General features: G+C 40.3%; 1 protein-coding gene across 2 annotated transcripts in view; it reads right to left on the bottom strand.

Annotated features, from left to right (window-relative positions):
* Nucleotides 1–709, bottom strand: part of SV2B (synaptic vesicle glycoprotein 2B) — a 221,325-nt gene extending 220,616 nt beyond the window's left edge. For both annotated transcript variants that reach the window (XM_037832971.1, XM_037832969.1), the window contains exon 1: nt 598–709. The gene's annotated coding sequence lies outside the window, so the exon portion shown is untranslated. The remainder of the gene's footprint in view (nt 1–597) is intronic.
* Nucleotides 710–24,661: the final 23,952 nt, after the last annotated feature.

Here is a 24,661-nt window from a genome sequence, read left to right on the forward strand (position 1 = left end):
ATCCCTGCAGAACAAATCATGTTCTTTTCCTTGCGCTAAAACCCAACCATAAGCAAATCCTCTCTGTGCCCCTAAGAAACGGACCCCACACCCTCCGAGGGCGCCCTCCACATACAGAAACACAGGTTCACAAACCCCCAACATCCAGAGCCACACGCTCTAAGCGTGCTTTTAATCCGTTCAAGAACAAACAACAAAATCCATCTAAAAGGAATAGAATTGAAACTAAAAGCTTCCTAGCTTGTCGAAACAGAGCTATGAATGTCAGACCCTAAGTTGCAAAACTCTATATGGCGCTCATAGTTCAAACAGGGTTTAAAAACAGCCCTTGGAGATGCCACCTTCAAAGAAAGAAGCGCGCAGCCCCGGGCGGCCAGCAAGTCCTTGTTTTCCTGCGTTCGCTTTCCAAGAATCTCCCCTGTCTTCCCTGTCATTTACGAAAAGCAAAACTCAGCAGTACCAAGGATTCGGTTTGTTCGTTTGTTTCAGCGTGTATATTTCAGCCCGGGCGCGAGAGCCTGGGGGCCCGCGGGCGCGCGCGTGAGGCCGGTGCCCCGGCTGGGTCTGCACGCTTCCGAGAGCAAAGCCGTTCCCTACCTGGGTGGGAAATCCGCGGGCGGCCGCCTACTGCGCAGGAGGAGCAGCGTCCGCCCCGGCAGCCCCGCGGAAGCAGGAGCCGGCCGGTATCACACCTGCATCACCGCGCCCACGCCGCGGCAGCCGCCCGCCCAGGCGCAGCGCGCAGTGCGCCGCCTCCCCGCCGAGCACCGAGGACCCGAGGCGCTTGAGTCCTCTGCTCAGCAGGATCGGATCCGGGCTTTAAAGGTATACACTGCGGGCAACTCTTTGCTTCTAAACCCCCCTCCGATTCAAGGCGGGGTATTTAGGATAGCTCGGCGGGAAAGGGACCCAACGGGGCCCCAAGCTCTCTGGATCTGCAGACAAATGGATGTTGGGACTTCAAATTCCTCTAGTTTCCTCCCGCTCTCCCCACCCTGCCTGGAGCGAGAGGGCGCTGTCAACTCCAAACCCCTTTAAACCAACTCCAAACTAGGACAGCTCAGAGGACAGGACTCAAATTCCTGGGAAGGGGAATCCTCTGATAATCCCAGCCCCAAAGCAGCTTAAAGATAACGGATGTAGTTCAATCGCTAAACTGGGGTGGGGAGTGGAGAGAAGGGAGACTTGGAGCACTTGACGCAGTAAATAAAGTCCTCCACCCCTCCCTCCCTCCTCCAAACCCTCCGGCCAGACTCCACCCGCAAAAGGAATATCCTTGTATTTGGAGTTCAGCAAATTAAAGTGCCTAGGCTCACACACTGCATTGGCGTGCATAAAGCTCTTTTTTTAAGAGCATAAGTCTCCTTCTAGGAGGAAATGAGGAGAAATGAAATGATACCAGAAATTCGGAGGGAAAACCTAATGCCTCATGATGTTAGGCCACCTCTAGGACCTGGAACTACATTCCTGTCCTAACAGTGCTGAAATGGAAACATGTCCTGGAAGACTTCCCTCTTCCCCATCCAGCACATCCGGGCCATCACATGGCCCTCTGTTCCACCTCCTCACTAGCTCTAGGTCCAGGCACTGCTCTCCAGCTGCTCTGTCTCTTCCCTGGTCCAGGACTTCATCATCTTTGGCCTGGATCACCACAGAAGCTTCCTTTCCCAGGCTCCTACGGTCATTTCTTAAAATGTAAATCTGACCTTGATTCCTTCCTGCCTAAAACCATGGATTGGCTTCTTAATGTCCTTAGAAAAGCCCAAACTCTTTAACACATCTCATTTAGCTATTGAAGAGGAAGTTCCTGCTGACCTCACAGCCTTAACTCCCCACCCTCCTCTTTCCCCCTGTCCTTGAGCCATTCCAAACTTTTAACTCCTTGGCATGCCTCATCTCTCACCTCTAGGTCTTTGCACATACAGTTCCTTCTGTCCTCTTCCCCAATCCCCTACCCTTTCCTAATACCTACTGGTTCTCAGTTGAGCCATCACTTGAAGTCTTCCCTCATCCCTGGAATAAATTAGTTATTCCTGCTCTGTGTGGCTACAGCTGCCATTACTTTCTCTACCATGGTACCTAGCATGTTACTAAAGTGAACTGTCAAATGTCTATCTTCCTCACTAAAATGTGAGTCACAGAAAAGCATGTCTCTCTTACCTGCTGTATGTGTTAATAGCAGACAGGACATAGTATCTGCTCAATAAATATTTAATAAATGCTGGGAGCACTGAAAGGGGGGTCCCTAACAACTGGAGAGAGTGAAGGAATGCATTCAGGGGAGGCAACCTCTCTGCTCAGACTTGTAGAAGAGTAAAACTTCCTAAGGTTTTTACTTCAGAAACTGCATTTAAAGAAAAGAAAAGGGGATCAATGTTGAGGAAAAAAAGAAGAGATATAACAGTAAAAATATCTTTTACTGAGAGCTTACTATGCAACAGACACAATATTAAATCCTTAACTTCATTAAATCTTTTGGTTTTACTTTCTTATTGAAGTATAGCATGCATTCAGTAAAGGACACCAAGCTAAACTATACAGGTAAATTAATATATAATATGATTAATATAATATAATATAATATAATATAAATTAGTATAGCCACCATCCAGATTAAGATATAGAAAAGTACTGACATCCAGCAGTTCCTTTTTCCTCCTTCCCAGGCAATAACCACTCACCATACCCACCCCCAGATACAACCACTATTCTGACCTCTTTCACCATCAATTAATATTACCTGTTCTTGAACTATATGTAGATGGAATTAGAGTATGTATTCTTTTATGTATAGCTTATTTTACTCAAAAGAATGTCTGTGAGAGTCATTCATTTCATATGTTTCATTCCTTTTTACTGCTGCATAGTAGTCCATTGCCTGAATGTATCATATTTATTCCTTCTCCTGTGGATGGACATTTGGGTTGTTTCCAGTTTTTATCTATTATAAATAAAGCTGCTACGAGTATTTGGTGGACATATATGTTTTCTTCTGTGTAGATAATTAAGAGTAGAATTGCTGGGTCACAGGGTGTGTGTATATTTTGCTTTCATAAACTACCAACAGTTTTCCAAAGTGGTTGTGCCAGTTTACAGTCCTGCCTGCAATATATGAGAATTCAAATATTCATATATTCTTTGCCATAACTGATCATTGTCAGTGTTTTTTATTTTGATCATTCTTGTGGTAGTGTAGTGGTATTTCAGTATAGTTTTAATTTGCATTTCCTTGTGGACTAATGATATTCTGCAACTTTTCATATGTTTATTAGCCATTTGGATATCCTTTTGTGAAGTACCATTTCAAGTCTTCTAGTCTATTTATTGGGTTCTTTGCCCTTTTCTTACTGATCTGTAGCCACTCTTCATTTATCTTAAATATGAGTCTTTTGTTGGACACATGTAGTATTAATAACTCCCTGACCCCCACCCCCAGCCCCACCCAGTTTGGGGCATATGTTCTTAATCTCAAAGTTAATGAAATACAATTTATCATTTTTTTATTATTAGCTTTTTTTGTGTACTGCTTATCTACCTCAAGGTCAGGCACTATTCTCCTACATTTCCTTCTAGAAGCCCTTTTGTTTTACCTTTCACATGTTGGTCTATGTTCTATTTATGTATGATATGAAGTAGGTCAAAGTTTATTTTTCCATAGATATCTAGATGTTCCAGAACTTTTATGGAAAAGACCATTCCTTACCCACTGCCTGTAATAGTGCCTTTGTTGTAAATCAAGTGGCCATCTATATGTGGATCTGTTTTTAGGCTCTCCATTCTATTTCATTGATCTATGTGCATCTCCTTGTACCAACACAACTGATTTAATTATTTTACCTTTATTGTAAGTCTTGAAATATGGTAATGTTTGCCCACCAACTTTGTTATTCTTTCAGATTGTCGTAGCATGTTTAGGTCCTTAGTGTTTCCACATCAATTTTAGAATCAATCTGTCAATTTACCCACCACTCAGGAAAAAAAAAAAAACCTGCTGGGATTTTTATTAGAATTGTCTATCTATAAATAAATTTGGTGAAAATTAATACCTTAAAAATATTGAAACTTCCAATCCTTTCACATTGTATATCTCCCATTTATTTGTCTTCTTTAATTTCTTTCAGTAATGTTTTGTAATTTCATTGTGGAGATCTTGCACATTCTTTGTTATTGCTATGCTTAAGTATTTGATGTTATTGACTACTGTAAATGGAATTTTAAAGTCAATTTCCCAATATTTATTGCTAACATACCAAAATAAAATTAGTTTTTATATTGACCTTATATCCAGTTCAAAATAAAATAGGTTTAGACTTCCGGGAAGATGAGGAGTAGGTGAGGTTGAACAGGCTTCTCTCGTCAGAGTAACTAGAAAGGGGCCGGGAGACACCAGGGACTGCAGTTCGCGAGTGTGACCAGCCACAGATGGTCCCCACAGTACGTGGAAGGGACACCAACAAAACCGGAGGAGAGACAGCGGCTGGAGGGACACAGTGAATTTGTCCCCCAACCAGACAGTCCCCCCCACCTCTGGGCGGGCAGCAGCAAAACTACCACTGGGCAAGGAAGTGAGCGGCAGATCTCCCTCCTGTCCAACTACCTTGACGGTTTGCTGTGGGGTGATCCGCCACAGCCAGACAGCAGGGAGCTCCCGTGTGGGAACCCGGAGGGTGGTGATTACTCTTCCCCTATGGAAGTCGAGGAGGGGGCGTTGTTTGCAACGAGGAGAGGCGGGAAAGGGAGAGGCCCCATACTGACCATCGGGAGCCCCTCCCACACCCCAGGGACTCACAGGCACAAGGCAGGCAGAGAACCAGCAGGCAGGGCCCACATCCCACCTGACAGGTGCCCTTGATCAGGCTCCCTGCCTACCTGCTCAGGCCACGTTGCAGCCCCAGGACCAGGATTCCCCAGAGCACACGGAGATACGGAGATCCGGTGCACTAACTGGCTCCCCACCCAGCTTGGACTCCGTGCACCGCACAGGAGAAGTTTGGGGAAGACCTACTTGAGCGTACCACCTGCTGGTAGGTAAGAGAAACTGCACTCTGGCCAGCTGTATCTCAGGAGCGCCACGTGGTGGTAGGTTAGGGAAACTGCACTCCAGCAAACCAAATTATATATAAATGCTCAATTAATTCTGTACTTCCCAAAATAAACCTATCAAGACAAGCAAATGCCCCCAGGCTAGCAGAAAATTCCAACAACCTACTTTGCAGACTTCAAAAAGTTAGTTATCAAATTTATTTGGAAGGGAAAGGGGCCTCAAATTGCCAAAAATATCCTTGAAAAGAACAAAGTGGGAGGACTTAAACTTCCAGACTTTGAAGCCTACTATAAAGGCACAGTGGTCAAAACAGCATTGTGTTGGCATAAAGACAAATATATTGATCAGTGGAAATGAACTGAGTGTTCAGAAATAGATCCCCCAGATATATGGTCGACTGATTTTTGATAAGGCCACCAAATCCACAGAACTGGGACAGAAGAGTGTCTTCAAAAAATGGGGCTGGGAGAACTGGATACCCATAACCAAAAGAATGAAAGAGGACCCCTACCTCACACCCTATAAAAAAATTAACTCAAAGTGGATCTAAGACCTCAATATAAGAGACAGCATAATATAACTCTTAGAAGATACTATAGGGAAACATCTTCAGGACCTAGTAATAGGAGGTAGCTTCTTAGACCTTACACCCAAAGCACAAGAAACAAAAGAAAAAATAGATAAATGGGAACTTCTCAAAATCAAAAGTTTATGTGCCTCAAAAAACTTTGTCAAGAAGTTGAAGAGGCAGACAACTCAATGGGAGAAAATATTTGTAAACCATATATCTGATAAAAACTGATATCCTGCAAATATAAAGAAATCCTACAACTCAACAACAATAGTACAAACAGCCCAATTATGAAACAAGCAAAATATATGAACAGGTATTTTTCCAAAGAGGAAATACAAATGGCTAAAAAACACATGAAAAAATGTTCCTCTTCACTAGCTAAAAGGGAAACGCAAATCAAAACCAAAATGAGATACGATTGCACACCAGTAAGAATGGCTGCATTAAACAAAAAGGAAACGATAAATGCTGGAGACAATGTGGAGAAATTGGAACTCTTATGCATTGCTGGTGGGAATGTATAATGATACAGTTGCTGTGAAAGACAGTTTGGAGGTTTCTCAGAAAACTAGATATTGAATTAACCTACCACGCAGCAATTCCACTTCTTGGTATAAACCTAGAAGATTAGAAAACAGTGACACGAACAAACATTTTTACACTGATGTTTGTAGCAGCATTGTTCACAATCACCAAGAAATGGAAACAGTCCAAGTGTCCTTCAGCAGATGAGTGGATAAACAAAATGTAGTATATACATACAATGGAATACTATGCAGCAGTAAGAAGAAACAAGGTCCTGAAACTTATGGCAACATGGATGAACCTTGAAGATACAATGCTGAGTGAAATAAGTCAGACACAGAAGGAGATATTGTATGTTACCACTTCTATGAACTCCCTGAACAATGTAAAAACAATGTCTTATAATGTAGAATATTGTGGACCTAGTGATAGACAGAAGCTAGTGAGGGGTACTGATAATCTAATATGTTCAGATATGTTAATGATGGTGAATTCAAAGGTATGGGAATGTATAGTGGTGATGATTATTTGTTAATGGGATTATGAGTCTCAGAGCTGTATTGAAGGCAAATAAAATGAAAGGGGTTTCTTAAAGGCATGTTTCCCACAGATCAGTACTACAAATATAGATAGGTGCTTGCATGATATTCTTCTAAGTTACGACACTGGTACAGAGAGCTGACGCAGAATGGTATATGGGGAAAATCTACCTATAGCATACTAGGGGCCATAATTAACAAGAATACCATGATAGTACCACATAAATACTAGGAACAAATAATTCAGGACTGAAAAGAACTACAAGGTGTTTTGGGTCATGAGAATTGTTTAAAATGGAGAGTGATGAGGATTGTACAACTTAGTGATGATAATGTGAGATATGGATGGATTATCATGGACATAGCATATGCTATGTGAACTTATGAACCCCCTACTTTAAAAGTCAAGCCCTTGATCGCGAGGCTTGCTCTGGTGAAATTTATGGTTGTAAAAGGGAGGCTAATTCCACCTATAATTATGCTTAGGAGTCACCTCCAGAGAACCTCTTTTGTTGTTCAAATGTGGACTTTCTCTCCCTAAGCCTAACTCTGCAAATACATTCATCACCCTCCCCCCAACATGGGACAGGACTCCCCAGGTGAGTAAGTCTCCCTGGCGACGTAGGACATGGATTCCAGGAATGAGCCTGACCCTGATATCAAGGAATTGAGAATGCCACTTTGACCAAAAGAGGAAAAAGAAAGGCAACAAAATTAGGTTTCAGTGGCTAAGAGAATTCAAATAGTCGAGAGGCTGTCCTGGAGGTTACTCCTATGCAAGCTTCACCTAGATATGCCAAATGGCCACAGTATGATAAGCCTAAGTCAACAGTGGTCATGAAAACCCTAAAGAATACCCAGATCCCTATCTGAGACTCTATAAAAGTTTCACTCACAAAATTTATTCTTCAGAAAATTAAATCCTTCAGAGAATTCCTATGACATCTAAGTCCCAAAACCCAGAGGAAATAGCCTCTTCAGGAACATCAACCAGATGTGTCCCCTTTTCCCATAAAGTCGACATCCCTTTTCAACATGAACAATTTAGGGTGGTCACAGCCTAGACATCCCCGAAGTTTGGGAAAGTGATTAAAGCAGAGGAAGGGGTAGCAACAGACAAGATGGAATGTAACAAAGGATTATGAATACTGAATCTCTAAATAATTTTCCTTTTCTTATTCGCTAGGATAGTAGAGTAGCTAGAAGGAAAGAACTGAAATGGTGGAACTGTGACCCATAGCATCCTTTGAAATTTGTTCTGTAGCTACTTGTTAAATTGTAATTTGAAAGTTATCACCTTTTTGTATATATGTGATATTTCACAATAAGGAAATAACTGAAACTATGGTGCTGTAACTGATAACTATTTTGGCAATTTCCTATATAACTACTTGTTAAATCATACTTTGAAAGATATTATCTTTTCATATATATGTTGTATTTCACAATAAGGAAATAACTGAAACTGTGGAACTATAACCCATAACATTCTCTGAAATTTGCTCTCTAACTACTTGTTAAATTACACTTGAAAAGTTATCATATCTATATATATATATATATATGTTATATTCTACAATAAAAATATGATAAAAAGGAAATATCCTCAAAAAATCAATTTCTAATAACTTCAATATCTTAATAATTTAATCTATTTCATTGTCTTTTCTTTTCTCTTGATTATTGGCAATACTTTCCTGCCTCTTCATATGTTTCTTGATTTTTTTATTATATACCAGACATTGTGGGTAAAAGTAGCATGGAAAACTGAAGCAGACGTTATTTTCCTCCAGAGAAGGGTTCCCTTGTCCTCCCTCTGTAAGACAGATAAGATGAGGGTTTTATCATCTCAACCAATCAGGAATTAAGCTTCCAATTAAACTGGATAGTAGCTTTAGTTAGACTCATTCTACCTTTGTTTTCATATGTCTCAAGGAGGGGATCTGTCTTGAGTTTATTGCAGGACATTTCCTCCAGACAGAATTTTTCTTGCAAGCACTGTGAGACTACAGAATATTTTATTCTGCCCTTTCTGTCCAGCACCCAAACTCCTATCCTACCAGGCAAGCTGGCTGTGCATTTGGGGCTTCTGTAGATTTTAAACCATCATTTCCAGGCCAAATGGTGGTCCAAATCTCTGCTGGTTTCCCTTTCCCCAATTATAGATCCTCTGCCTTTAGCAAGCTTGTTCCTTAACCCATGCCCAAACTCAGCAAATCTCTATAAGACAGAAAGTACCAGTCCCAATTCGCTAGGAAGAGATTGTCCTTCCTTGGAATGTTAGTTCACATAGTCCTTTTTGTTTCCACTGCCTTCCAATATCTTTTAAAATATGATTTTTCTAATTTATCCACTTTTTTCTAGCTACCGCACAAGAGTAATGGTTTGCCACTACCTCTTATATCTTACTGGGAAGTCAATTTGCTAACTCTTTTTAATCCTCACAACATTTTTATGAGGTAGATACCATTTTCAGACAAGTTATGCAACTTTCCAAAGATCACATTATAGTAAGTAACGACACTGAGAGATGAACCTAAGTTGTCTAATTCGAAAACCACAGCTTATAATCACCACTGTTATATACTGCCTCTGTTGGATGGGAGTGTCCTTTTTTTAAGAGGTAAGGAAATGCTAGTTCTGATTTCCACCTAAAAATCTGAAAGGAAGATCATTTTAAAGCATTCTTTTGATATTTGCTTTGAGTCAGATATGTAAATAAATTACTTTAAATTCTGTAAAAATTAAATTAATTATTTTGTATTTCTCAAGACCCAAGGGACAAGCTTCACTTAAACAAAAACCAACTTTCTCCCTGATTTCTTCAATGTACATGAGCAACACCTGTCAAATTTTGAGTCTTCCTCCCACATAATACTATTGTTAAGTATGTTCATTTACTTCATCAATACAAATGCATTTAGAAAAACATCCTCCTAAACATATTTTCATTTTTGGAATATAGGTCCAGTGACTTCCTAAACTGCTTATTTGGAACAACAAAAGTTAAGACAATCAGAGTAGAAGTGGGAAAATTGACAATCAATTTGTATTATGAAAAGGGTCAAAGAATACCAGGCGAGAGCCAAGCAGCTGCTGGTTTGTGGCTGCAAAGGGTAAGTCACGACTGAAGCTAAAATAGGGAAACCAGTACATTCTAAAAAGCACTGATACTCACTTGGTATGGCTAACAATAATGTGATAATGATAAATACCCTTCTAGCTAAAGTTTTACCAAAAGAAAAAAATAAGATGCAAAGATTCAGAATCTCTTCAACTCCCTCTATTGGCAGAATGAATTTTAAATTTGAACATGGCAAAATCTAGTATCTGACTTTACTAAGAAAGACTTTTGGTTGTTGGTTTTGAGGAAGGAAAGTATTGGCTGTTACTACAGAAAAAACATTTACTTCTGTAAAGAAAACCATGGTCTGCTTGAAAGCAGAATTCTAAAACTGTAAAGTCTTATCACAGGGTATAAAATATTTCCATTACCTTCTGTTGCTTCCCAGTAGCACAAAGAATGCAGTGATTTCCATGCATTTGCAGTGTCTGGCAGACTTGCTGGTTCATTTCCTGGATTTTATCACGCTGTAAATTTTGATGGTTCAATTAAACCACCATCAAATGGTGTTAAAATACCACCCTCCAGTATATAAGAACACTTAACACCACCTGCCCATATAATAATCAACTTAACAGGTGCTTTTATCATACGCTTACCATTTGAAAGTCATTCTATGTATATTTTCACTAATCTTCACAAATGCACCATGCAGTATACATGTTGTTTTGATTTTACAGTTAAAAAAACAAGCTTAGAGTGGGCAGGTGATTTGTCTAAGGTCACAAAACCAGGAAGTGGTGAGGCCAAGAGACAAATCATGGTACAATTCCAAAATTCCAATGTCTTGGTTCTTTCCACAAAATCACATACATTCTTCATTCACATAGATTCTTGGCTCTTCCTTAATTTGTTTCCAACCTGCCTGTCCTATCTTACACCTCCTCACTTCTCAGATCTTCTTTTCTAGCCAAACTGGTCTAGTCCCTTAAATATTTTGTGCTTACTTTCTCTTCTATAACTTTAAGCACACAATTCCTCATGCTCCATGACTGTTTCCATTTCTTGACCCTACAAAAAGCTAATTTACCCTTCAAGTTCCTGCTGAGTTCCCACCTCCTCCAATGAACCTGCCCAGACCACTCTACTACCAGCCCCCAGTGCCCCATAGCAATTTTTGCTTTCAGACATTTATGTGCTATCTATTCTATACTATTTGTTTGTTCATTCGTTCAACAGATCTTTATTCACTTCAAGCACTGGAAACACAGAGATGACTGGGAGTGGAATACTACAGCAGACATATAAACAGATAAAATATTTTAAATATATTAAAGTTCATATATATAAGAACAGCAATATTAATAATAGCTGACATTGAGCACTCACTATGTTTCAGGCACTGTTCTACACCACTTACATGATCTAATTTATTTACCTTCACAGCAATTCTATGGAGTAAGTGCCTTTTTATTTTTGAGGATATTGATGCACAGAGAGGTTAAATAACTTTTCCAGGGTCACAGAGCTAAGAAGTTATGCAAACTGGCTTCAGACCCTGTGTTCTCTAAACCATTACCCCATACGGGTTCAGGTGTAGCACAGAAAAGAGAGTGCTGCTTCGCTGAAGGATTCTCAGAGGAGATGAAGTTTTAATGGTGTCTTGAAGGAAGAAGACAAGTTAATCAAAGAACCTGTTCTGGTTTGCTAATGCTGCCATTTTGCAAAATACCAGAAATGAATTGGCTTTTATAAATGGGGTTTATTTGGTTACAAAGTTACAGTCTTAAGGCCATAAAGTGTCTAAGGTAAGGTGTCAACAATAGGGTACCTTCACTGGAGAAAGCCATTGGCATCCGGAAAACGTCTGTTAGCTCAGAAGGCACGTGGCTGGCATGTGCTTGTTCCCAGGTTGCGTTTCACAACGGCGTTCTCCAAAATGTCAGCGTCAGCTTTCAACGGCCATCTTCAAAATGCTCTCTCAGATGCAGCAAGCGACTGGGCCTGCGTGGCTCTTTCTAAAGTACTCCAGTAATTAAATCAAGACCCAAGATGAATGGGCGAGGCCACACCTCCATGGAAACAATCCCAGCAGGAGGTCACAGCCTAATCAAAGGTGTTATTAGTCACATCTCCTTGGAAACAGTCAAAAGGTTCCAACCTAGTCAACACTAATAATCTTGCCCCTACAAGATTGCATTAAAGAACTTGTCATTTTGGGGGACATAATACATCCAAACTGGCACAGAACCCAAGAAAGGGAAGGTACAGTGGGCATTGTGGTTGTTTCTCCAGCATCCAATCCATTATTCTTCAGGTTTGAACCCCATGAGTGACCATGACTGGCCTAGATTAACAACTATATTTCTAGCTCTCTTCTCCATGATCTGATCAGAAACACAAGCCTACTAACATTCCTTTGCAATGACAATTAGTTCCAGGATATCCATGAGATTGAGGCTGACCTGATCATACTGTAGACAAAATGACTCTTTGAGGCATTCTTCCTCTTCTCCTGGACATGAAAGAGGAAACAAATAGCCCTGCTTGCTACTAGCAGCCATTTTGCAACCATGAGGAGGACTAGCATTAACATGAAGGTCACTGTCTTAACCTAGGTACTCCTACACTCTACACACACACACACACACACACACACACACACACACACTCTTAAGCCAGTGTTTCACCTTCCACCTGCTCCTTATCCCAATCCTCTATCACAGAAAGTCTTAGTAATTGCAATGGTACTACATGCCAGGAGCTATCACCACCCACACTTCCCCCGTTAATGGGTTCCTAATTGCCATCTGACTGGTGAGTGGTCCAGTCACAGAATGCTATCCTGAGGGCCTGGTTTCAAGGGCCCTTTCTGGTACCAACTGTCATAGCCTAGGTTGACCCCTGAAAGCAAAGCCTGAGACAAGGGTTTGCATGCAGATAGTTGATTCTGGGAAATGAGCCCAGGGAGCAAGAGTGGGAAGACTATGAAGCATGAAACAGAGGAGGAACAAAGTCAATTCAAGGGGATGTTTTCAAACTAGTCACTACTGTTGGCAATGAAATATTGGTCCCACTGGGAGTGCTGAGGAGCTGTGTAAAATATGCCGCATATACATCACCCAAAGGTTGGAAGAGTGAAGTGTTTATCTACCAGTTTTTACTTCCCATTGGTCAAAGGTTGCCCCATGGGGTGTTCACTTCTTCCCACATCCAGGTTTTCACTTGCACAAGTATCCAGCTGGTTTCCCAGTGGGTTCCCACAATAGTCCTGTATCTGCCCTGGGGCAGAAAGTGAGAAATATGCTGAGCTGCCGAGGCAAGGTGCCGATGCACCTGAGCCCAGCCGATCCCTGCTCCAATGGCTGGATTACAGGAAGACCCAGAGGATATGAGGCTGGCACAGGGGGCCCAGACAGCCATACCAGATGTCAGAGAGAGGCAGAAAAGGCACCTCCAGCCCTCATTCAGCTGCTGGAATCTGGTTACCCCTGTGCTTCCAGTAATGTGGGCACACACATCTTCCCATTGTTTAAGTCTCTTCTTTCTTTTTAGTCATCTCTACTAAAAGGAGACTTCTAGACAAAAAAAAAAAAAAAATTGTGAATGGTGGCATGGCTGGTAGCACCAAGGAAGTAGCCAGACCACTACCTGAAGATACAGGGTTTGTTCTCTTTGGCTGCAGAGCCTTAAAGGCATCATGTTGCCCATGCTCTGAAAAGGCTTTCCATCTATATCAAATAAAGCATGTTTTTTTTTCTCTCTTGAAACTGAAATCATGCCAATTCTTACAGAGGGTATTCCAGACAGAAGAAATACTATGTGCAAAAGAAGCAAGGAATTCACTAATTAGATCAGTTATTCAGTCAACAAATTTTGATGAATAGGGATGCTGCTTGACAAATATAGAAAACACATTAGGAAGAAAAAAATGTAATTCTGTCAGAGACTGGCTTGATGCTCACCGATTTCAGGTTTTCTGCCCAGGAAACAGGAAAACTACATTTCTGCCACTCTCTAGTAGTTAGGATCATGGGACAAATTTTGGTCAAATGAATATGAGCAAAAACAATGTCCACCACTTCCAGATCCGGCCTCTATGAACTCCCACAAAATCTTTGACTTGTGATTTCCTGGCATTTTGGCCAGCCAGATGAAGAGCCAAGGAGCACGGTCTGGAAAACTATGGCCCCCAGGCCAAATCCAGCCCTCTATCCATTTGGGGTGTTGTTTTTTCTTCATTTCCCTCTCCCTTTTTTTAAATAATGTTGTAGTAATATATATAACACAAAATGTCCCATTTTAATCATTTTTAACTTTAAAATTCAGTGGTATTAATTACATTCACAATGTTGTACTACCTTTACCATTATCCATTACCAAAACTTTTTCATCATCCCCCCAGACAGAAACTCTGCACCCATTAAGCAGTAACACCCCATTCCCCCTTGCCCCAGCCCCTGGTAACCTCTAATCTACTTTCTGTCTCTGTGAATTCGTTTATTCTAGATATGTCACATAAATGTAATCACATAATACTGTCATTTTGTGTCTGGCATATTTCACTCAGCATAATGTTTTCAAAGTTCATCCATGTTGCAGATGTATCAGTACTTCATTCCGTTTATGGCTGAATAATATTCTATGGTATGTAAATACCACTTTATGTTTAACCTTTTATCTGCTGATGGACACTTGGGTTGTTTCTGCCTTTTGGCTACTATGAATACCATTATCTGTTTTTGTAAATACAATTTTATTAGAACACAGCCACCTTAATTCATAGACGTATTTTTTGTGACTGCTCTTGCACTACAACAGCTAAGTTGAATACCAGCATCAGAGACCATATGAACAGCAATGCCTAAAATATTTACTATTTGGCTCTTTGCAGAAAAATTTATTGACCCCTGACCAAGAATATGGCAAAGCTACAAGACAGAAGGAGCCTGGATCTCAGAATCACCATACGGAAGGTTGTCCATGGAACACCCAATTGAATTGTGACTTGAGCAAGAAATAAATGTTGATTGTGTTAATCCATTGAGATTCAGAAATTGTTTGTTACAGCAGCTAGTAGTAATTATCTGAAAATATATACAGAAAAGGTAAAAAGTTCCATGTTTAACCTGTGGCAAATGGATAGGTAGATAGATAGATAGATAGATAAATGGCTTGTATTTGTCTGTTGCATACTTATCACATTCCTGGAAATTTTCTAAGCATTTTACATAGATTAATTCATTTAGCACTTAAAACAATGCTATGAAATAGGCATTATTAACATTGCCCATTTTACAGGTAGTGAAACAGAAAGAAGCCAGGTTAAGGAACTAATTTGAGGTCATACGGTGAGTATGAAGGGACGTGAACCCAAATACTTTGATTTTCTGAGTCCACATTCTTAATCATTTGTCTTCAAATGGGGCTCTCCATGAGGAGATTGGATGTAGTAATTTGGCTTTCAGAATACACATCTAAGCTGAAAAAAAGAGATTTAGGGTTAAACCATAAAGTGTGCTAATATTGGTAAGAGAAGGGGAAAAGAGATGAGAGTCAAGGAGCAAATTATACTGATAAATAAGGGGTAAATAAAGGGAGAGAATCCAAACTGAGAAGGATGACAAGAAACTCTTAGGAAAGAAACAGAGAATTAGGACAGAAAGACTCCCCAGAAGCAATGGAGGAGAAGAATTTCAAAGAGAAAGTAGCAACTAATAGGGCAAAAGCAACTGAAAAAGCAGCATGAAGACAAAAAAGTATCCATCACAGGTGAGAGTTAAGAACTAGTGCAAGTAGCTGGTTGTTCTAGTTTGCTAATGCTGCCAGAATGCAAAACACCAGAGATGGATTGGCTTTTATAAAAGGGGTTTATTTGGTTATACAGTTACAGTCTTAAGGCCACAAAGTGTCCAAGGTAACACATCAACAATCAAGTACCTTCACTGGAGGATGGCCAATGCTGTCCGGAAAACCTCTGTTAGCTGGGAAGGCATGTGGCTGGCATCTGCTCCAGAGTACTGGTTTCAAAATGGCTTTCTCCCAGGACGTTCTTCTCTAGGCTTCAGCTCCTCAAAAATATCACTCTCAGTTGCTCTTGGAGCGCTTGTCCTCTCTTAGCTTCTCGGAGCAAAAGTCTGCTTCCAAAGGCCGTCTCCAAAATATCTCTGTAAGCTGAAGCTTCTCTCTCAGTTCCACTGCATTCTTCAAAATGTCCCTCTTGGCTGTAGCTCCTCTTCAAAATGTCACTCTCAGCTGCATTGTGTTCCTTCTGTTTGTCAGCTCATTTATATGGCTCCAGTGATTTAATTCAGACCCACCCTGAATGGGTGGGCTAACACCTCCATGGAAATTATCCAATCAGAGTCGTCATCCACAGTTGGGTGGGGCACATTTCCATGGAAACACTCAGAGAATTACAACCTAATTAACACTGATAGGTCTGCCCACACAAGATTACATCAAAGATAATGGCATTTGGGGGTACATAATACATTCAAACTGGCACACTGGTCATAACAAGAACAGTTTCAAGGCATAATGGTTGGGGGCAGAAGGAATGGTTTAAGGGTTTAATGAGAGTTGAAGAAGTGGAAGCTGCATATGAAACACCTAATTGAACTGTAACAATTAGAGTGATAAATAAATTACTATGTTAAGTCACTGCAATTCAGGGGTAGTTTGTTATAGCAGCTAGCATTAGCCACCGTGACTAATAAAAGCAGAAAGATACTTCTTCAAAAAAGTGGCTTTTCAGAAGTAAAGAGTGACTGGGTCAAAGAAATAAATTTTTATTTTTTTTGTAAGGGAAAAAAGGTAAGGATTTTAAGCCTAGAGAAAGAATCAGGGAGCCTCTCTTATGTTTTAGTGTGCATGCCTATTTTAGCCTTGGAAATCGACTCTAAGCTCCTTGAAGAAAGCCGTCCTCTCTACAGTTCTCTGGCATTCCTCACACTCCTAGCCATGGCTATTCTTTACATTCTGCTTGTGCCTCTGATAAAGCACTTATTTAAGACTATCTAGGAATGTGGTTATTTTTTCAGGCATATCTGCCCCCCCCTCCACTAGATTGTAAATGCTATTTGTCATTGTGTCCCCAAAGCCTAGCAAAGTACCTAGCAAAGAGTGAACTCTAAGCAAATGGCTAATAATGAATAATCAATTGAATGGTAGGTTACATTCTCAAGTACTCACTGATTGGCCTCTCCTCTGAAAAGATGCAAGAGAGAAAAATTATTAAATTTGGGGTGTTCAGAGCCTTTTCCCATTCCCTTATTTTCCCCTCATCCATATACTGGTGTTGCTCCATCAGCATGACCTCTCCACATCCCCTTTATCATGCATATCAGTAAAATCATTGAGGAGGGAAATGTTTGAGGGAGAAAAGGGGGATCCATAAGGAAATGGGGGAGAAAACAAAGTAGAAATGACCACTAGATAAGAGTCAGGGAGGATGGTTGATTGATGAACAGTTGCAAAGTGTGGAAGAGGCAGAGACTGAAAGGAATGTGGGTTATGAGTTGAAACAAATTTAATGTTAATTGATAGGCAAGTAAAGATTGGACTTAGTTTTAGTTACTCTCAATTGCTGGGTCTTGTTTCTTTAAATACAGCATCATGCATAGATTGGACCATGTGGAACCCAGTATGCATAGGGTTACACAGGTGTACACTGAAGGAAATTTGTAACGTTTAAAACATTTTAAAGGTGCTTTTCAAATATTTAGACTCATTGATTCATTTAATATTTCCCTCTGAGCTATATTAACTACCAGCTTTTGCAAAGAAAATTAGATAGAAAACAGTTTAGTTAGGAATTGAACTAGAATCTTGATCAAAGGGATTTTCAGAGCAGAAAGAATGTAGTTTAGGAAAAAAAAATTAGCTATGTTTGGATCTCCCACATTAATCATTTCATAATCCACATTTTCAGATATTTCCAGCGCATAGCTCAAACCCATATTCTTTCTCTGAGGGAAGACTCTTGGTTCTTAAGGAGCCCTGTAAGTTGTTTCGTAAGGAAAAGTGTGTGAAGTATGAATGGCCTGTGACTGTGAAGGCAAAATTCTTGTGATTTGGTTAATCTCTCTTCTAGACAAAGTAGAATATTGAAGCAGAGGGAAAACTTGGGCAGAGAGAGCTGGCTGACTGCCTTTTTCAAAAATACCTTCACCAATTACTGAGGAGTCATTTGAGATAACAAATTCTTCTGTTAAAATACAAGTGCACCCTGAGAGTGTGAGCTCCAGCACACCTCATTGTGGACACAGCAAGGTCTCAGGTATTGAAGACAGTGGGCGCTAGGGCCCAGACAAAGAATAGTAGAGGAAATCCCAGTCCTGGGCTCTGGCCCCTTCTTTGCCCCTATCTGTGTGGGTTCAAGAAAGTAATTAAGCCCTGCAAAATCTTAGGAGTCCCTATTTTTAAAATCAGGCATTTGGACTATTCAATTAGACCAACTGTAAGTTATTTTATCTCTCACAGTCTAAGTTCTCTATTGTAACTCAATAGTTTGTAAATTGTATTCTGCAGTTCTAGGTCCTCCAGAGGAAGAGGCATGCTAAGTGGTTTGAACCCTGCGTGCTCCAGTACACACACATACCCACACACTCTTGCTTACTTAGATTTGTTTTTTCTTTTTACCATATTTTTTACTGTACAATCTAACATATGATCTAGAAGTGATAACCCATACTTATATTTGTTTTATTTACTGTGGTTCTGTAAAAAATTTACTTTTAAAGTATTCTTCTTATATAAAATAATGCAAGCTCTGTTTCAAAGAAAGCCAAGTAAGTGAATTTTTCAGATGAAAGGAGTTGACCCCCTTTAAATCAGAAAACTTACATCTTAAATTTTAACCATTTTCAACAAAAAAAAATCCTACATAAGCAGACCCTTGTCCCATTCCTTCTAATACCGTACTCCTTGGCCAAAGTCCCATTAATAAGGCTTGGCTTTGCCAGAGTTGACATATGGTAGACTCTGCTCTGTTTCTGTTCCCTTTTCAAAAAGAAAAACAAAGGAAAAAAAATGGAATACTTTGAAACTGAATTGAAACTAATAACTAAGGAGTAACTTGGTACCTCCTACCAACCAGTCCTCAGTTTTTCCTGTATTGATGCACGCTGAATCTTTATTTGCCATCCACTGCCATCCCTTGTTCCATGCTTTCATGTCTCTGCACAGGAGGCTGTTCCCACTATTTAGGACACTTGCACCTGCCTGCTTCAGCCTATTCTTCAGCCGGCTAGATTCCGGTCATCTTTAAAAACTCAGCCCCATTACCACCACTTAAGGAAGCCACCCAGGTGGGCAAAGTGCTTGTCCTCCCTTCTCCCAGACATTCTGTCCACACGTATACCATACATACACACGCATGCCATGGCACCCACCACTTACCAGTACAATTGTCTGTTAGTCTTCTCCCTAGCTAGGTGTATGGCCCTCAAGATGAAGTCTATATTCTTTTTATTGTTGTATCTTCAGTGCAGATGGCAGGACCAGATGACTTAATATGCCTTTTTAAATTAAACTAAAATAATTCTGTGTCATCTTAAAGGTTCATAGATGATCAACACTTTTTTAATTGCCAACTTCCCTTGACTCTGTAGGTGAGTTTTCCACAATGTTTTATCTCTTCGTTGCATCTAGGTGACAGAATGTTAACACCTGTTAAAAAGATTATTTAATGACATAGAAAAAATGCAAATGAAAATGAAGTGAAAAATCTAAACACAATACTGTGCAGTTTAATCAAAATCTTGTGAAAGCAATTACATATATTCTGTAAGTATATATGTATTATATGCATATATTATATGTATATGCACACATATGGAAATGCATCAAAATAGTTAATACTATCCATGTCTTGGTGGAATGTCTATAGATATTTTAAGAAATATCTTTCCACATTCTCCAAATTTGCTATAATGAGTGTACATTCCTTCTATGTAAATAGAGATATATGTTAAAATTTCACCATTTCCCTTTCTCTACCACCAAAATCAAACTGATTTGGGCTTATTCAAGCACTGTGATTCAAAGCATCAAGTTGTTTGATGAGTAACCACACTCCTGCTCTCTGGAACTGGTTGAATTTGTTCTATAGTAAAAGCATAGAAAAGGGATTGCAACCCTCCTAGATTGGCATCTTCCTTGGGTCAGTGCTCTTGGTCCTCCCACCCAAAGCGATATAGGACAATGATAAGTATGACTTTGTGGCCCTTCTATGCATAATGCAAAGCTTATTGATTTGGAAGGGACTGATGGGCTCTAATTGTTTGCAGCAGTTACTGTAAGAAAGCCCCATGCATTAATATTTCATGGATTTTCTGTTCATATGTGAGGACAAATCAGACTGGACTTCCTGTCTGAGTCATAAGGAAAAGGGCAAAGGCTACTGGAAACTGCAGTCTCCTCTGAACTTGCTGAATTCTAAGTAAGACCTCATTTCATGTACACAGGTCACTGCAGACTCTGAGACACGGCTGAGATACCAAGAATGCATTTAGCCAGGAAGCACATTGCCACGGCAATCTTACATTCCTTGTGTCTGCCTTTCTGCCCCCAGCCAATGTGGTCAAGTCCATACTGAGCTTCTGCAGGCTTTACCCATCTGCAATGCAGCTGGGGTCTCAGCTGTTTCAAAGAGCTGCTAATAATCCTTGACCGTTAGGAAAAAAACCCAGACAATGATGCTTATAGTAGCTGTCTTGTGATTGCTTGACAATATTAAGAATCCGCTTTTCATAATCAAAGATTTCCACAAAGATTTAGAACAAGGAAGGTCATTGTTACATATTTGTAGCAGCAAAACACTGGAAATCATTTTAATATCCAATAAGAGGGGATTTTAAAAATAAACTATGGTAATTGCATGTGAAGAAATACTCAGAAAACATTAAAATTAATCTCTGGAAGAATATTTAATCGTGGGGAGGTAAAATGCATGCTAGAGTATACAGTGAAAAGGCAGGGTCTCCAAGTCAGCCATACAGTATGATCCCAAGTTGGGATATCTGAGAGGTAGAGTATGTGTTCCAGAGGGCTGATTTTAGGCAGTCCCACCAAAGTCCCATGGTTCAGTCTTTCCCCACCACCTCTCCACTGCCCCTCCAGGTGTCCAGGCCCAGGCTCAGCTTGGCCCACTAGCGTTCTTGATGGTTGAAGAGGGGCCCTGGCTACATAAGGTAATTCAGAATCTCAGGGAACAGATGGGCAACACTACTGCCAGTTGATGATGCCAGAGACCCACTGGCTGATCTCCACGGGAGTTTCTAGCAGGATGGCAGTGAAGGAACAGCTGACTTAGTTTCTTGGCACAGGTGATACAAATGCTTACTTGAGTAGGCCTGACACAGCTCCCTCTAGGCTCCTGGTTGCCAGCAACAGATGGTGCCTGCTTAGGTGGAGTCTGAGTTCAGTGCTAGATCCAATCGGGGCCCACATAGTCCTTCTTTACTCCACCAATATCTATCTCTATCTCTCTATCTCTCTCCCTCTCTCTCTCTCTCTCTCTCTCTCTCTCTCTCTTTCTCTCTCTCTCTCTCTCTCTCTCTCTCTGTTAGCAAATGCTCTGTGTCTCTCTATGCCTTTCCCCAAGCTGGAGAGTCTTTATCTTCTCTGGCAGAGAGCAGAGCAGGTCCTCTTATCTTTTCCTATTTACCCCACACAATTTTATGTACTGAACTCTTGAGGACATGGCCTTTCAAAATATTCAAATCCCACAGCATGAATGTCAACCTTCTTAACTCTGACAAAACTTTCAAAAGCCAAGCTTTAAAAAGTGATGGGGTAAGTGCTCCTTTTTAATCCTCTTCTCCAGTCATCCTGTCCTAGCTGCCAGCTCTAGAGGGAGGCATAATGAGGATAGAGTACAAGGGAATACAAGGAGGGAAAGTACCTACCATAATAGCTCAGATTTGTATGCTGCCACATAAATATGTACATAAAATAAATACTGGAAAGATACATGCCAAATCATTACAATTGCTATCTCCATGGAAGGGATGAGAGATCACTTTTATCTTGTTCTTCTGGTACAATTTTTCAAATTCTCTGCAAGGAACATATATTACTATAGAAATTGATTTGGTGCTAGCATTAGTTTCCAATGGTATCTTGTATTGTGAAAATCATATATTGTGAAAATTGAATCCCTTTAGACATTGGGCCTACCCCATTCAAGATGGCTGAGTGAGATGCCTCAGGACTCTGTCCCCTCATAGAAGCTTTGAACAATGAGCAAAAACTGGCAGAAATGTCTTTCTCAAAGCTCCAGAAAACAGTTAAAGGTCTGCAGTGATAGGGTGAGCACCAAATCAAGAAAAAGGCTACTTAAATGTTGTAGGAACATGAGGTACACTGACTGGCCTCCCCCCTTCCCCTCACTGGCTCACGGCAGAGCCGGTCTGTACAACCAGTGTGAATCCCTGGCTCCAGTTCCAGAGAGAGCAGAGAACCCTAGTGCACATACTGGGAGCATGCATGTCTGGTCCAATCTGTCTGGTGGTGGCCTGAGGGACTTGCCATCCCATCATCTTGCCCTGCATGGAGAAAGCAGCTCACAAAACTCTCCTACAGAACAGTCAAGTCGTGACGTCTGAGGCAAGGAACTGCTGGCTGTAGGACATATAGTGCAATGCCTGGGACTGTGAGGAAACTTTCCTAAGGAACCATATAAAAAGGGGGAATTCCTAGGGCCACGGGTGCAAGCCAAAGACAGGATGCATGTGCAGAAAGGATCCAGAAGGCCCCCATCTAAACTGATTGTATGGCTAAGCCCCGAAGGACAGCAGTCACACTGCTCAATGTGCAAAGACTGGGAAAGGTATTTTCTTGTTTGATTTCTTCTTTTTTGTTTTTGTTAGTTCATGGCAATCAAGGAAACCTGTTGTCATAATACTAGCTGGATACAAGCTTAACGAACAGGCCCCGCAGGGTTTAAAGTCCAGCAATTACACATTAAAATATCAAAATGTCCAGGTTTTAACAAAAGGTCACACAACATACAAAGAAACAGGAAGTGATGGCCCAGGTAAAGGAGAAGATGAAAGTATTAGAAACCATCAATGAGGAGGACAAAACCTGGGGCATACCAGACAAAGACTTAAAAAAATAGCCCTAATTATGCTCAAAGAGCTAAAGGAAAACATGGACAAAGAATTAAAGGAAATCAAGAAAGATGAACACAAAGAGATTTGAAAATAAGAACACTGAAATCATACAGTCTAGGGAGCCAAAGGAAAAAAGAATGAAGAAAAATAAATAGAGCCTGAGGAACCTGTAGGACACCATCAAGCATACCAATACACACATTATGGAAATCCCAAAAGGAAAAGAGAGAAAGAGGCAGAGAGAATATTCAAAGAAATAATGACTGAAACATGTCACACAAGGAAGTCTCAGTAAGATTGAGTGCCGATTTTTCATCAGAAATCACAGAGGCAAGAAGGTAGTGGAATAACATATTTAAAGTGCTGAAAGCAAAAAAAAACTGTCAACTAAGAATTGTCTTTCAAAAATGAGGGATATTTACTGCCCTCCCCACTCCATGGGACATGACTCCCAGGATCGGGGATTAGCCTGACCCAGCACTGTGGGATCGAGAAAGTTTTCTTGACCAAAAGGGGGAAGAGAAATGAAACAAAGTAAAGTTTCAGGAGCTGAGAGATTTCAAGTGGAGTCGAGAGGTCATTTTGGAGGGTATTCTTATGTGTTATATACATATCCTTTTTAGTTTTTAGTGTATTGGAATAGCTAGAAGGAAATACCTGAAACTGTAGAACTCCAACCCAGTAGCCTTGATTCTTGAAGATGATCATGTAACTATGTCGCTTACACTGTACGACTGTGTGATTGTGAAAACCTTGTGGCTCACGCTCCATCTATGCAGTGTATGGACAGATAAGTAGCAAAATCAGGACAAAAATTAATTGAAAAATAGGGTGGGATGGGGGGATGGGATGTTTTAGACGTTCTTTTTTACTTTTATTTTTATTCTTTTTTTTTTGAAGTAATGAAAATGTTCAAAAATTTATTGTGGTGATGAATGTGAAACTATATGATGGTATTGTGAACAACTGATTGGTACACTGTGTATGACTGTATGGTATGTGATTATATCTCAATAAAACTGAACTTTTTTTAAAAAATGAGGGAGAGATTAAGACATTCCCAGATAAACAAAAGCTGAGGAAGTTCTTCACCACTAAACTGGCCCTACAAGAGATGCAAAAGACTTCTGTAGGTTGAAAGGAAAGGCATTTAGATAATAGATCAAAGCCACATGAAGAAAAATTATCTCTGGTAAGGGTAATGACATGGGTAAATATAAATACCAGTACTATTGTATTTTCGTCTTATAACACCACTTTTTACTTCCTTACCAGATCTAAAAGGCAAATTCATAAAATGTAATAATAAGTCAGAGGTTTTGGACTCATAATGTATAAACATGTATTTTGTGACAAGAACTACATAAAGGTGGAGGGGAAAGTGTATAGGAATATAGTTTGTGATTTCTATTGAAGTTAAGTTGGTATCAAAGCAAATGAGATTGTTATAGATTTAGGATGTTAAATTTAAGCCCCATGGTAACTACAAAGAAAATATCAAACTATATGCAAGCTCAAAGACACAGAAATTAGAGTACAGGTTGCCATGGGTGGGGGAAGGGCAAGTAGTGAGTTAATGCATAATGGGTGTAGGCTTTCTATTTGTGGAGATGGGAAAGTTTTAGTAATGGAAGGTGATAAGGGTACCACAATATGGTGAATGTGATTATAATCCCATTGAATAGTATGCTTGGGAGTGGATGAGATAGGAAAGTTTATGATGTATATTTTAAAAAAAGAAAGGGAAACAGCAGCTAAAGGGACAAAGACAATTAAATGTAATACGTGATCCTG

The sequence above is a fragment of the Choloepus didactylus genome, chromosome 4 (genome assembly GCF_015220235.1).
Source record: "Choloepus didactylus isolate mChoDid1 chromosome 4, mChoDid1.pri, whole genome shotgun sequence".
NCBI lineage: Eukaryota > Metazoa > Chordata > Mammalia > Pilosa > Megalonychidae > Choloepus > Choloepus didactylus.